Here is an 18,460-nt window from a genome sequence, read left to right as displayed (position 1 = left end):
AGCATTACGTTATAACGTATAACGCTATATACTATTACCTTATAACGTATAACGTTACATACTATTACCTTATAACGTATAACGTTATATGCTATTACGTTATAACGTATAACGTTATATACTATTACGTTACAACGTATAACGTTATATAATATTACCTTATAACGTATATCGTTACATACTATTACGTTATAACGTATAACGTCACGTAGCATTACGTTATACCGTATAACGCTATATACCATTACGTTATAACGTATAACGTTATATTCTATTACGTTATAACGTATAACGTTATATACTATTACGTTGTAACGTATAACGTTATATACTATTGCGTTCTAACGTATAACACTATATACAATTACCTTCTAACGTATAACGTATTATACTATTACCTTATAACGTATAACGTTACATACTATTACCTTATAACGTATAACGTAAAATACTATTACGTTATAACGTATAACGCTATATACTATTACCTTCTAAAGTATAACGTATTATACTATTACTCTATAACGTATAACGTTATATACTATTACGTTATGACGTATTACGTTATGTAGCATTATGATATAACGTATTACGTTACATACGATATCCTTATAACGTATAACGTTATATGGTATTACGTTGTAACGTATAGCGTCATACACTATTACGTTATAAGGTATAACGTTATATACTATTACGTCACAACGTATAACATTATATACTATTACGATATAACGTATAACGTTATATACTATTACCTTATAACGTATAACGTTATATACTATTACCTTATAACGTATAATGTTATATACTATTACCTTATAACGTATAACGTTACACACTATTACGTTGTAACGTATAACGTTATATACTATTACGTTACAACCTATAATGTTATATACTATTACCTTATAACGCATAACGTTACATACTATTACCTTATAACGTATAACGTTACACACTACTACGTTGTAACGTATAAGGTTATATACTATTACGTTACAACCTATAATGTTATATACTATTACCTTATAACGCATAACGTTACAAACTGTTACCTTATAACGTATAACGTTATATACTATTACGTTATAACGTATAACGTTACACACTATTACGTTGTAACGTATAACGTTATATACTATTACGTTACAACCTATAATGTTATATACTATTACCTTATAACGCATAACGTTACATACTATTACCTTATAACGTATAACGTTACATACTATTACCTTCTAGCGTATAACGTTACATACTATTACGTTATAACGTATAACGTTATATACTATTACGTTATAAGGAATAACGTTATATACTATTACCTTACAACGTATAACGTTATATACTATTACCTTATAACGCATAACGTTACATACTATTACCTTATAACGTATATCGTTACATACTATTACGTTATAACGTATAACGTTATATACTATAACGTAATAACGTATAACGTTATATACTATTACGTTACAACGTATAACGTTGTATACTATTACCTTAGAACGTATAACGTTATAGGCTATTACTTTATAACGTATTACGTTATATAGTATTACCTCGTTACGTATAACGTTATATACCATTATCTTCTAACTTATAACGTTACGTACTATTACGTTCTAACGTAAAACGTTACATACTATTACGTTCTAACGTAGAACGTTACATACTATTACGTTATAACGTATAACGTTATATACTATTACGTCACAACGTATAACGTTATATACTATTACGTTACAACGTATAACGTTGTATACTATTACCTTATAACGTATAACGTTACATACTATTACCTTATAACGTATAACGTTACACACTATTACGTTGTAACGTATAACGTTATATACTATTACGTTACAACCTATAATGTTATATACTATTACCTTATAACGCATAACGTTACATACTATTACCTTATAACGTATAACGTTACACACTACTACGTTGTAACGTATAACGTTATATACTATTACGTTACAACCTATAATGTTATATACTATTACCTTATAACGCATAACGTTACATACTATTACCTTATAACGTATAACGTTATATACTATTACGTTATAACGTATAACGTTACACACTATTACGTTGTAACGTATAACGTTATATACTATTACGTTACAACGTATAACGTTGTATACTATTACCTTATAACGTATAACGTTACATACTATTACCTTATAACGTATAACGTTACACACTATTACGTTGTAACGTATAACGTTATATACTATTACGTTACAACCTATAATGTTATATACTATTACCTTATAACGCATAACGTTACATACTATTACCTTATAACGTATAACGTTATATACTATTACGTTATAGCGTATAACGTTATATACTATTACGTTATAACGTATAACGTTATATACTATTACCTTATAACGCATAACGTTACATACTGTTACCTTATAACGTATAACGTTATATACTATTACGTTATAACGTATAACGTTACATACTATTACCTTATAACGTATAACGTCACATAGCATTACGCTATAACGTATAACGCTATATACTATTACGTTATAACGTTTAACGTTATAAACTATTATCTTATAACGTATAACGTCACATAGCATTACGTTATAACGTATAACGCTATATGGCATTACGTTATAACGTATAACGTTATATACTATTACCATATAACGTATAACGTTACGTACTATTACCTTATAACGTATATCGTTACATACTATTACGTTATAACGTATAACGTTATATACTATTACCTTATAACGTATTACGTTATATACTATTATCTTATAACGTATAACGTCATGTAGCATTACGTTATAACGCATTACGTTATAAACTATTACCTTATAACGTATAACGATATATGCTACTACTTTATAACGTATAACGGTATATACTATTACCTTATAACGTATAACGTTACATACTATTACCTTATAACGTATAACGTTACATACTATTACGTTATACCGTATAACGTTATATACTATTACGTTACAACGTATAACGTTATATACTATTATGTTATAACGTATAACGTTATATACTATTACCTTACAACGTGTAACGTTATATACTATTACGTTATAACGTATAACGTCATATACTATTACCTTATAACGTATAACGTTATAGGCTATTACTTTATAACGTATTACGTTATATAGTATTACCTCATTACGTATAACGTTATATACCATTATCTTCTAACTTATAACGTTACGTACTATTACGTTCTAACGTAAAACGTTACATACTATTACGCTCTAGCGTAGAACGTTACATACTATTACGTTCTAACGTATAACGTTATATACTATTACCTTACAACGTGTAACGTTATATACTATTACGTTATAACGTATAACGTTATATACTATTACGTCACAACGTATAACGTTATATACTATTACGTTATAACGTATAACGTTATATACTATTACCTTATAACGTATAACGTTACGTACTATTACCTTATAACGTATAACGTTACATACTATTGCGTTATAACGTATAACGTTATATACTATTACATTATAACGTATAACGTTACGTACTATTACCTTATAACGTATAACGTTACATACTATTACGTTATAACGTATAACGTTATATACTATTACGTTGAAACGTATAACGTTATAGGCTATTACTTTATTACGTATTACGTTATATAGTTTTACCTCATTACGTATAACGTTATATACCATTATCTTATAACTTATAACATTACGTACTATTACGTTCTAACGTCTAACGTTACATACTATTACGTTCTTACGTAGAACGTTACATACTATTACCTTATAACGTATAACGTTATAAACTATTATCTTATAACGTATAACGTCACATAGCATTACGCTATAACGTATAACGCTATATACTATTACGTTATAACGTTTAACGTTATAAACTATTATCTTATAACGTATAACGTCACATAGCATTACGTTATAACGTATAACGCTATATGGCATTACGTTATAACGTATAACGTTATATACTATTACCTTATAACGTATAACGTTACGTAGTATTACCTTATAACGTATATCGTTACATACTATTACGTTATAACGTATAACGTTATATGCTATTACGTTACAACCTATAATGTTATATACTATTACCTTATAACGCATAACGTTACATACTATTACCTTATAACGTATAACGTTATTTACTATTACCCTATGACGTATAACGTTATGTAGCATTATGTTATAACGTATTACGTTATATACGATACCCATATAACGTATAACGTTATATACTATAACGTAATAACGTATAACGTTATATACTATTACCTTATAACGCATAACGTTACATACTATTACCTTATAACGTATAACGTTACACACTATTACGTTGTAACGTATAAGGTTATATACTATTACGTTACAACCTATAATGTTATATACTATTACCTTATAACGCATAACGTTACAAACTGTTACCTTATAACGTATAACGTTATATACTATTACGTTATAACGTATAACGTTACACACTATTACGTTGTAACGTATAACGTTATATACTATTACGTTAAAACCTATAATGTTATATACTATTACCTTATAACGCATAACGTTACATACTATTACCTTATAACGTATAACGTTACATACTATTACCTTCTAGCGTATAACGTTACATACTATTACGTTATAACGTATAACGTTATATACTATTACGTTATAAGGAATAACGTTATATACTATTACCTTATAACGTATAACGTTATATACTATTACCTTATAACGCATAACGTTACATACTATTACCTTATAACGTATATCGTTACATACTATTACGTTATAACGTATAACGTTATATACTATAACGTAATAACGTATAACGTTATATAAAATTTACGTTACAACGTATAACGTTGTATACTATTACCTTATAACGTATAACGTTATAGGCTATTACTTTATAACGTATTACGTTACACACTCTTACGTTGTAACGTATAACGTTATATACTATTACGTTACAACCTATAATGTTATATACTATTACCTTATAACGCATAACGTTACATACTATTACCTTATAACGTATAACGTTACACACTACTACGCTGTAACGTATAACGTTATATACTATTACGTTACAACCTATAATGTTATATACTATTATGTTATAACGTATAACGTTATATACTATTACCTTACAACGTGTAACGTTATATACTATTACGTTATAACGTATAACGTCATATACTATTACCTTATAACGTATAACGTTATAGGCTATTACTTTATAACGTATTACGTTATATAGTATTACCTCATTACGTATAACGTTATATACCATTATCTTCTAACTTATAACGTTACGTACTATTACGTCCTAACGTAAAACGTTACATACTATTACGCTCTAACGTAGAACGTTACATACTATTACGTTCTAACGTATAACGTTATATACTATTACCTTACAACGTGTAACGTTATATACTATTACGTTATAACGTATAACGTTATATACTATTACGTCACAACGTATAACGTTATGTACTATTACGTTATAACGTTTAACGTTATAGGCTATTACTTTATTACGTATTACGTTATATAGTTTTACCTCATTACGTATAACGTTATATACCATTATCTTATAACTTATAACATTACGTACTATTACGTTCTAACGTCTAACGTTACATACTATTACGTTCTTACGTAGAACGTTACATACTATTACGTTCTAACGTATAACGTTATATACTGTTACCTTATAACGCATAACGTTACATACTATTACCTTATAACGTATATCGTTACATACTATTACCTTATAACGTATAACGTTACATACTATTGCGTTATAACGTATAACGTTATATACTATTACATTATAACGTATAACGTTACGTACTATTACCTTATAACGTATAACGTTACATACTATTACGTTATAACGTATAACGTTATATACTATTACGTTGTAACGTTTAACGTTATAGGCTATTACTTTATTACGTATTACGTTATATAGTTTTACCTCATTACGTATAACGTTATATACCATTATCTTATAACTTATAACATTACGTACTATTACGTTCTAACGTCTAACGCTACATACTATTACGTTCTTACGTAGAACGTTACATACTATTACGTTCTAACGTATAACGTTATATACTGTTACCTTATAACGTATAACGTTATATACTATTACGTTATAACGTATAACGTTACATACTATTACCTTATAACGTATAACGTTATAAACTATTATCTTATAACGTAGAACGTCACATAGCATTACGCTATAACGTATAACGCTATATACTATTACGTTATAACGTTTAACGTTATAAACTATTATCTTATAACGTATAACGTCACATAGCATTACGTTATAACGTATAACGCTATATGGCATTACGTTATAACGTATAACGTTATATACTATTACCTTATAACGTATAACGTTACGTAGTATTACCTTATAACGTATATCGTTACATACTATTACGTTATAACGTATAACGTTATATGCTATTACGTTACAACCTATAATGTTATATACTATTACCTTATAACGCATAACGTTACATACTATTACCTTATAACGTATAACGTTATTTACTATTACCCTATGACGTATAACGTTATGTAGCATTATGTTATAACGTATTACGTTATATACGATACCCTTATAACGTATAACGTTATATACTATAACGTAATAACGTATAACGTTATATACTATTACCTTATAACGCATAACGTTACATACTATTACCTTATAACGTATAACGTTACACACTATTACGTTGTAACGTATAAGGTTATATACTATTACGTTACAACCTATAACGTTATATACTATTACCTTATAACGCATAACGTTACAAACTGTTACCTTATAACGTATAACGTTATATACTATTACGTTATAACGTATAACGTTACACACTATTACGTTGTAACGTATAACGTTATATACTATTACGTTAAAACCTATAATGTTATATACTATTACCTTATAACGCATAACGTTACATACTATTACCTTATATCGTATAACGTTACATACTATTACCTTCTAGCGTATAACGTTACATACTATTACGTTATAACGTATAACGTTATATACTATTACGTTATAAGGAATAACGTTATATACTATTACCTTATAACGTATAACGTTATATACTATTACCTTATAACGCATAACGTTACATACTATTACCATATAACGTATATCGTTACATACTATTACGTTATAACGTATAACGTTATATACTATAACGTAATAACGTGTAACGTTATATACTATTACGTTACAACGTATAACGTTGTATACTATTACCTTATAACGTATAACGTTATAGGCTATTACTTTATAACGTATTACGTTATATAGTATTACCTCGTTACGTATAACGTTATATACCATTATCTTCTAACTTATAACGTTACGTACTATTACGTTCTAACGTAAAACGTTACATACTATTACGTTCTAACGTAGAACGTTACATACTATTACGTTATAACGTATAACGTTATATACTATTACGTCACAACGTATAACGTTATATACTATTACGTTACAACGTATAACGTTGTATACTATTACGTTAAAACCTATAATGTTATATACTATTACCTTATAACGCATAACGTTACATACTATTACCTTATAACGTATAACGTTACATACTATTACCTTCTAGCGTATAACGTTACATACTATTACGTTATAACGTATAACGTTATATACTATTACGTTATAAGGAATAACGTTATATACTATTACCTTATAACGTATAACGTTACACACTACTACGCTGTAACGTATAACGTTATATACTATTACCTTATAACGTATAACGTTACACACTACTACGCTATAACGTATAACGTTATATACTATTACGTTACAACCTATAATGTTATATACTATTACCTTATAACGCATAACGTTACATACTATTACCTTATAACGTATAACGTTATATACTATTACGTTATAACGTATAACGTTACACACTATTACGTTGTAACGTATAACGTTATATACTATTACGTTACAACGTATAACGTTGTATACTATTACCTTATAACGTATAACGTTACATACTATTACCTTATAACGTATAACGTTACACACTATTACGTTGTAACGTATAACGTTATATACTATTACGTTACAACCTATAATGTTATATACTATTACCTTATAACGCATAACGTTACATACTATTACCTTATAACGTATAACGTTATATACTATTACGTTATAACGTATAACGTTATATACTATTACGTTATAACGTATAACGTTATATACTATTACCTTATAACGCATAACGTTACATACTGTTACCTTATAACGTATAACGTTATATACTATTACGTTATAACGTATAACGTTACATACTATTACCTTATAACGTATAACGTTATAAACTATTATCTTATAACGTATAACGTCACATAGCATTACGCTATAACGTATAACGCTATATACTATTACGTTATAACGTTTAACGTTATAAACTATTATCTTATAACGTATAACGTCACATAGCATTACGTTATAACGTATAACGCTATATGGCATTACGTTATAACGTATAACGTTATATAGTATTACCTTATAACGTATAACGTTACGTACTATTACCTTATAACGTATATCGTTACATACTATTACGTTATAACGTATAACGTTATATACTATTACCTTATAACGTATAACGTTATATACTATTATCTTATAACGTATAACGTCATGTAGCATTACGTTATAACGTATTACGTTATAAACTATTACCTTATAACGTATAACGATATATGCTATTACTTTATAACGTATAACGGTATATACTATTACCTTATAACGTATAACGTTACATACTATTACCTTATAACGTATAACGTTACATACTATTACGTTATACCGTATAACGTTATATACTATTACGTTACAACGTATAACGTTATATACTATTATGTTATAACGTATAACGTTATATACTATTACCTTACAACGTGTAACGTTATATACTATTACGTTATAACGTATAACGTCATATACTATTACCTTATAACGTATAACGTTATAGGCTATTACTTTATAACGTATTACGTTATATAGTATTACCTCATTACGTATAACGTTATATACCATTATCTTCTAACTTATAACGTTACGTACTATTACGTTCTAACGTAAAACGTTACATACTATTACGCTCTAACGTAGAACGTTACATACAATTACGTTCTAACGTATAACGTTATATACTATTACCTTACAACGTGTAACGTTATATACTATTACGTTATAACGTATAACGTTATATACTATTACGTCACAACGTATAACGTTATATACTATTACGTTATAACGTATAACGTTATATACTATTACCTTATAACGTATAACGTTACGTACTATTACCTTATAACGTATAACGTTACATACTATTGCGTTATAACGTATAACGTTATATACTATTACATTATAACGTATAACGTTACGTACTATTACCTTATAACGTATAACGTTACATACTATTACGTTATGACGTATAACGTTATATACTATTACGTTGTAACGTATAACGTTATAGGCTATTACTTTATTACGTATTACGTTATATAGTATTACCTCATTACGTATAACGTTATATACCATTATCTTATAACTTATAACATTACGTACTATTACGTTCTAACGTCTAACGTTACATACTATTACGTTCTTACGTAGAACGTTACATACTATTACGTTCTAACGTATAACGTTATATACTATTACCTTACAACGTGTAACGTTATATACTATTACGTTATAACGTATAACGTTATATACTATTACGTTACAACGTATAACGTTATATACTATTACTTTATAACGTATAACGTTATGTAGCATTATGTTATAACGTAATACGTTATATACGATTACCTTATAACGTATAACATTATTTGGTATTACATTATAACGTATAACGTTATACACTATTACGTTATAACGTATAACGTTATACTCTATTACGTTACAACGTATAACGTTATATACTATTACCTTACAACGTATAACGTTATATACTATTACGCTATAACGTATAACGTTATATACTATTACGTTACAACGTATAACGTTATATACTAATACGTTATAACGTATAACGTTATATACCATTACCTTATTACGTATAACGTTATATACTATTGCGTTCTAACGTATAACATTATATACTATTACGTTGTAACGTATAACGTTATATACGATTGCGTTCTAACGTATAACATTATATACTATTACCCTCAAACGTATAACGTTATATACTATTATCTTATAACGTATAACGTCATGTAGCATTACGTTATAACGTATAACATATATACTATTACCTTATAACGTATAACGTTACATACTATTACCTTATAACGTATAACGTTATATGCTATTACGTTATAACGTATAACGTTATATACTATTACGTTACAACGTATAACGTTATATACTATTACCTTATAACGTATAACGTTACGTAGTATTACCTTATAACGTATATCGTTACATACTATTACGTTATAACGTATAACGTTATATGCTATTACGTTACAACCTATAATGTTATATACTATTACCTTATAACGCATAACGTTACATACTATTACCTTATAACGTATAACGTTATTTACTATTACCCTATGACGTATAACGTTATGTAGCATTATGTTATAACGTATTACGTTATATACGATACCCATATAACGTATAACGTTATATACTATAACGTAATAACGTATAACGTTATATACTATTACCTTATAACGCATAACGTTACATACTATTACCTTATAACGTATAACGTTACACACTATTACGTTGTAACGTATAAGGTTATATACTATTACGTTACAACCTATAATGTTATATACTATTACCTTATAACGCATAACGTTACAAACTGTTACCTTATAACGTATAACGTTATATACTATTACGTTATAACGTATAACGTTACACACTATTACGTTGTAACGTATAACGTTATATACTATTACGTTAAAACCTATAATGTTATATACTATTACCTTATAACGCATAACGTTACATACTATTACCTTATAACGTATAACGTTACATACTATTACCTTCTAGCGTATAACGTTACATACTATTACGTTATAACGTATAACGTTATATACTATTACGTTATAAGGAATAACGTTATATACTATTACCTTATAACGTATAACGTTATATACTATTACCTTATAACGCATAACGTTACATACTATTACCTTATAACGTATATCGTTACATACTATTACGTTATAACGTATAACGTTATATACTATAACGTAATAACGTATAACGTTATATAAAATTTACGTTACAACGTATAACGTTGTATACTATTACCTTATAACGTATAACGTTATAGGCTATTACTTTATAACGTATTACGTTACACACTCTTACGTTGTAACGTATAACGTTATATACTATTACGTTACAACCTATAATGTTATATACTATTACCTTATAACGCATAACGTTACATACTATTACCTTATAACGTATAACGTTACACACTACTACGCTGTAACGTATAACGTTATATACTATTACGTTACAACCTATAATGTTATATACTATTATGTTATAACGTATAACGTTATATACTATTACCTTACAACGTGTAACGTTATATACTATTACGTTATAACGTATAACGTCATATACTATTACCTTATAACGTATAACGTTATAGGCTATTACTTTATAACGTATTACGTTATATAGTATTACCTCATTACGTATAACGTTATATACCATTATCTTCTAACTTATAACGTTACGTACTATTACGTCCTAACGTAAAACGTTACATACTATTACGCTCTAACGTAGAACGTTACATACTATTACGTTCTAACGTATAACGTTATATACTATTACCTTACAACGTGTAACGTTATATACTATTACGTTATAACGTATAACGTTATATACTATTACGTCACAACGTATAACGTTATGTACTATTACGTTATAACGTTTAACGTTATAGGCTATTACTTTATTACGTATTACGTTATATAGTTTTACCTCATTACGTATAACGTTATATACCATTATCTTATAACTTATAACATTACGTACTATTACGTTCTAACGTCTAACGTTACATACTATTACGTTCTTACGTAGAACGTTACATACTATTACGTTCTAACGTATAACGTTATATACTGTTACCTTATAACGCATAACGTTACATACTATTACCTTATAACGTATATCGTTACATACTATTACCTTATAACGTATAACGTTACATACTATTGCGTTATAACGTATAACGTTATATACTATTACATTATAACGTATAACGTTACGTACTATTACCTTATAACGTATAACGTTACATACTATTACGTTATAACGTATAACGTTATATACTATTACGTTGTAACGTTTAACGTTATAGGCTATTACTTTATTACGTATTACGTTATATAGTTTTACCTCATTACGTATAACGTTATATACCATTATCTTATAACTTATAACATTACGTACTATTACGTTCTAACGTCTAACGCTACATACTATTACGTTCTTACGTAGAACGTTACATACTATTACGTTCTAACGTATAACGTTATATACTGTTACCTTATAACGTATAACGTTATATACTATTACGTTATAACGTATAACGTTACATACTATTACCTTATAACGTATAACGTTATAAACTATTATCTTATAACGTAGAACGTCACATAGCATTACGCTATAACGTATAACGCTATATACTATTACGTTATAACGTTTAACGTTATAAACTATTATCTTATAACGTATAACGTCACATAGCATTACGTTATAACGTATAACGCTATATGGCATTACGTTATAACGTATAACGTTATATACTATTACCTTATAACGTATAACGTTACGTAGTATTACCTTATAACGTATATCGTTACATACTATTACGTTATAACGTATAACGTTATATGCTATTACGTTACAACCTATAATGTTATATACTATTACCTTATAACGCATAACGTTACATACTATTACCTTATAACGTATAACGTTATTTACTATTACCCTATGACGTATAACGTTATGTAGCATTATGTTATAACGTATTACGTTATATACGATACCCTTATAACGTATAACGTTATATACTATAACGTAATAACGTATAACGTTATATACTATTACCTTATAACGCATAACGTTACATACTATTACCTTATAACGTATAACGTTACACACTATTACGTTGTAACGTATAAGGTTATATACTATTACGTTACAACCTATAACGTTATATACTATTACCTTATAACGCATAACGTTACAAACTGTTACCTTATAACGTATAACGTTATATACTATTACGTTATAACGTATAACGTTACACACTATTACGTTGTAACGTATAACGTTATATACTATTACGTTAAAACCTATAATGTTATATACTATTACCTTATAACGCATAACGTTACATACTATTACCTTATATCGTATAACGTTACATACTATTACCTTCTAGCGTATAACGTTACATACTATTACGTTATAACGTATAACGTTATATACTATTACGTTATAAGGAATAACGTTATATACTATTACCTTATAACGTATAACGTTATATACTATTACCTTATAACGCATAACGTTACATACTATTACCATATAACGTATATCGTTACATACTATTACGTTATAACGTATAACGTTATATACTATAACGTAATAACGTGTAACGTTATATACTATTACGTTACAACGTATAACGTTGTATACTATTACCTTATAACGTATAACGTTATAGGCTATTACTTTATAACGTATTACGTTATATAGTATTACCTCGTTACGTATAACGTTATATACCATTATCTTCTAACTTATAACGTTACGTACTATTACGTTCTAACGTAAAACGTTACATACTATTACGTTCTAACGTAGAACGTTACATACTATTACGTTATAACGTATAACGTTATATACTATTACGTCACAACGTATAACGTTATATACTATTACGTTACAACGTATAACGTTGTATACTATTACGTTAAAACCTATAATGTTATATACTATTACCTTATAACGCATAACGTTACATACTATTACCTTATAACGTATAACGTTACATACTATTACCTTCTAGCGTATAACGTTACATACTATTACGTTATAACGTATAACGTTATATACTATTACGTTATAAGGAATAACGTTATATACTATTACCTTATAACGTATAACGTTACACACTACTACGCTGTAACGTATAACGTTATATACTATTACCTTATAACGTATAACGTTACACACTACTACGCTATAACGTATAACGTTATATACTATTACGTTACAACCTATAATGTTATATACTATTACCTTATAACGCATAACGTTACATACTATTACCTTATAACGTATAACGTTATATACTATTACGTTATAACGTATAACGTTACACACTATTACGTTGTAACGTATAACGTTATATACTATTACGTTACAACGTATAACGTTGTATACTATTACCTTATAACGTATAACGTTACATACTATTACCTTATAACGTATAACGTTACACACTATTACGTTGTAACGTATAACGTTATATACTATTACGTTACAACCTATAATGTTATATACTATTACCTTATAACGCATAACGTTACATACTATTACCTTATAACGTATAACGTTATATACTATTACGTTATAACGTATAACGTTATATACTATTACGTTATAACGTATAACGTTATATACTATTACCTTATAACGCATAACGTTACATACTGTTACCTTATAACGTATAACGTTATATACTATTACGTTATAACGTATAACGTTACATACTATTACCTTATAACGTATAACGTTATAAACTATTATCTTATAACGTATAACGTCACATAGCATTACGCTATAACGTATAACGCTATATACTATTACGTTATAACGTTTAACGTTATAAACTATTATCTTATAACGTATAACGTCACATAGCATTACGTTATAACGTATAACGCTATATGGCATTACGTTATAACGTATAACGTTATATAGTATTACCTTATAACGTATAACGTTACGTACTATTACCTTATAACGTATATCGTTACATACTATTACGTTATAACGTATAACGTTATATACTATTACCTTATAACGTATAACGTTATATACTATTATCTTATAACGTATAACGTCATGTAGCATTACGTTATAACGTATTACGTTATAAACTATTACCTTATAACGTATAACGATATATGCTATTACTTTATAACGTATAACGGTATATACTATTACCTTATAACGTATAACGTTACATACTATTACCTTATAACGTATAACGTTACATACTATTACGTTATACCGTATAACGTTATATACTATTACGTTACAACGTATAACGTTATATACTATTATGTTATAACGTATAACGTTATATACTATTACCTTACAACGTGTAACGTTATATACTATTACGTTATAACGTATAACGTCATATACTATTACCTTATAACGTATAACGTTATAGGCTATTACTTTATAACGTATTACGTTATATAGTATTACCTCATTACGTATAACGTTATATACCATTATCTTCTAACTTATAACGTTACGTACTATTACGTTCTAACGTAAAACGTTACATACTATTACGCTCTAACGTAGAACGTTACATACAATTACGTTCTAACGTATAACGTTATATACTATTACCTTACAACGTGTAACGTTATATACTATTACGTTATAACGTATAACGTTATATACTATTACGTCACAACGTATAACGTTATATACTATTACGTTATAACGTATAACGTTATATACTATTACCTTATAACGTATAACGTTACGTACTATTACCTTATAACGTATAACGTTACATACTATTGCGTTATAACGTATAACGTTATATACTATTACATTATAACGTATAACGTTACGTACTATTACCTTATAACGTATAACGTTACATACTATTACGTTATGACGTATAACGTTATATACTATTACGTTGTAACGTATAACGTTATAGGCTATTACTTTATTACGTATTACGTTATATAGTATTACCTCATTACGTATAACGTTATATACCATTATCTTATAACTTATAACATTACGTACTATTACGTTCTAACGTCTAACGTTACATACTATTACGTTCTTACGTAGAACGTTACATACTATTACGTTCTAACGTATAACGTTATATACTATTACCTTACAACGTGTAACGTTATATACTATTACGTTATAACGTATAACGTTATATACTATTACGTTACAACGTATAACGTTATATACTATTACTTTATAACGTATAACGTTATGTAGCATTATGTTATAACGTAATACGTTATATACGATTACCTTATAACGTATAACATTATTTGGTATTACATTATAACGTATAACGTTATACACTATTACGTTATAACGTATAACGTTATACTCTATTACGTTACAACGTATAACGTTATATACTATTACCTTACAACGTATAACGTTATATACTATTACGCTATAACGTATAACGTTATATACTATTACGTTACAACGTATAACGTTATATACTAATACGTTATAACGTATAACGTTATATACCATTACCTTATTACGTATAACGTTATATACTATTGCGTTCTAACGTATAACATTATATACTATTACGTTGTAACGTATAACGTTATATACGATTGCGTTCTAACGTATAACATTATATACTATTACCCTCAAACGTATAACGTTATATACTATTATCTTATAACGTATAACGTCATGTAGCATTACGTTATAACGTATAACATATATACTATTACCTTATAACGTATAACGTTACATACTATTACCTTATAACGTATAACGTTATATGCTATTACGTTATAACGTATAACGTTATATACTATTACGTTACAACGTATAACGCTATATAATATTACCTTATAACGTATATCGTTACATACTATTACGTTACAACGTATAACGTTATATACTATTATGTTATAACGTATAACGTTATATACTATTACCTTACAACGTGTAACGTTATATACTATTACGTTATAACGTATAACGTTATATACTATTACGTTGTAACGTATAACGTTATAGGCTATTACTTTATTACGTATTACGTTATATATTATTACCTCATTACGTATAACGTTATATACCATTATCTTATAACTTATAACATTACGTACTATTACGTTCTAACGTCTAACGTTACATACTATTACGTTCTTACGTAGAACGTTACATACTATTACGTTCTAACGTATAACGTTATATACTATTACCTTACAACGTGTAACGTTATATACTATTACGTTATAACGTATAACGTTATATACTATTACGTTACAACGTATAACGTTATATACTATTACTTTATAACGTATAACGTTATGTAGCATTATGTTATAACGTAATACGTTATATACGATTACCTTATAACGTATAACATTATTTGGTATTACATTATAACGTATAACGTTATACACTATTACGTTATAACGTATAACGTTATACTCTATTACGTTACAACGTATAACGTTATATACTATTACCTTACAACGTATAACGTTACATACTATTGCGTTATGACGTATAACGTTATATACTATTACGTTGTAACGTATAACGTTATAGGCTATTACTTTATTACGTATTACGTTATATAGTATTACCTCATTACGTATAACGTTATATACCATTATCTTATAACTTATAACATTACGTACTATTACGTTCTAACGTCTAACGTTACATACTATTACGTTCTTACGTAGAACGTTACATACTATTACGTTCTAACGTATAACGTTATATACTATTACCTTACAACGTGTAACGTTATATACTATTACGTTATAACGTATAACGTTATATACTATTACGTTACAACGTATAACGTTATATACTATTACTTTATAACGTATAACGTTATGTAGCATTATGTTATAACGTAATACGTTATATACGATTACCTTATAACGTATAACATTATTTGGTATTACATTATAACGTATAACGTTATACACTATTACGTTATAACGTATAACGTTATACTCTATTACGTTACAACGTATAACGTTATATACTATTACCTTACAACGTATAACGTTATATACTATTACGCTATAACGTATAACGTTATATACTATTACGTTACAACGTATAACGTTATATACTAATACGTTATAACGTATAACGTTATATACCATTACCTTATTACGTATAACGTTATATACTATTGCGTTCTAACGTATAACATTATATACTATTACGTTGTAACGTATAACGTTATATACGATTGCGTTCTAACGTATAACATTATATACTATTACCC

Source organism: Bombus fervidus, chromosome 10, assembly GCF_041682495.2.
Source record: "Bombus fervidus isolate BK054 chromosome 10, iyBomFerv1, whole genome shotgun sequence".
NCBI classification, from domain to species: Eukaryota; Metazoa; Arthropoda; class Insecta; order Hymenoptera; family Apidae; genus Bombus; species Bombus fervidus.
This window is presented reverse-complemented; position numbering follows the sequence as displayed.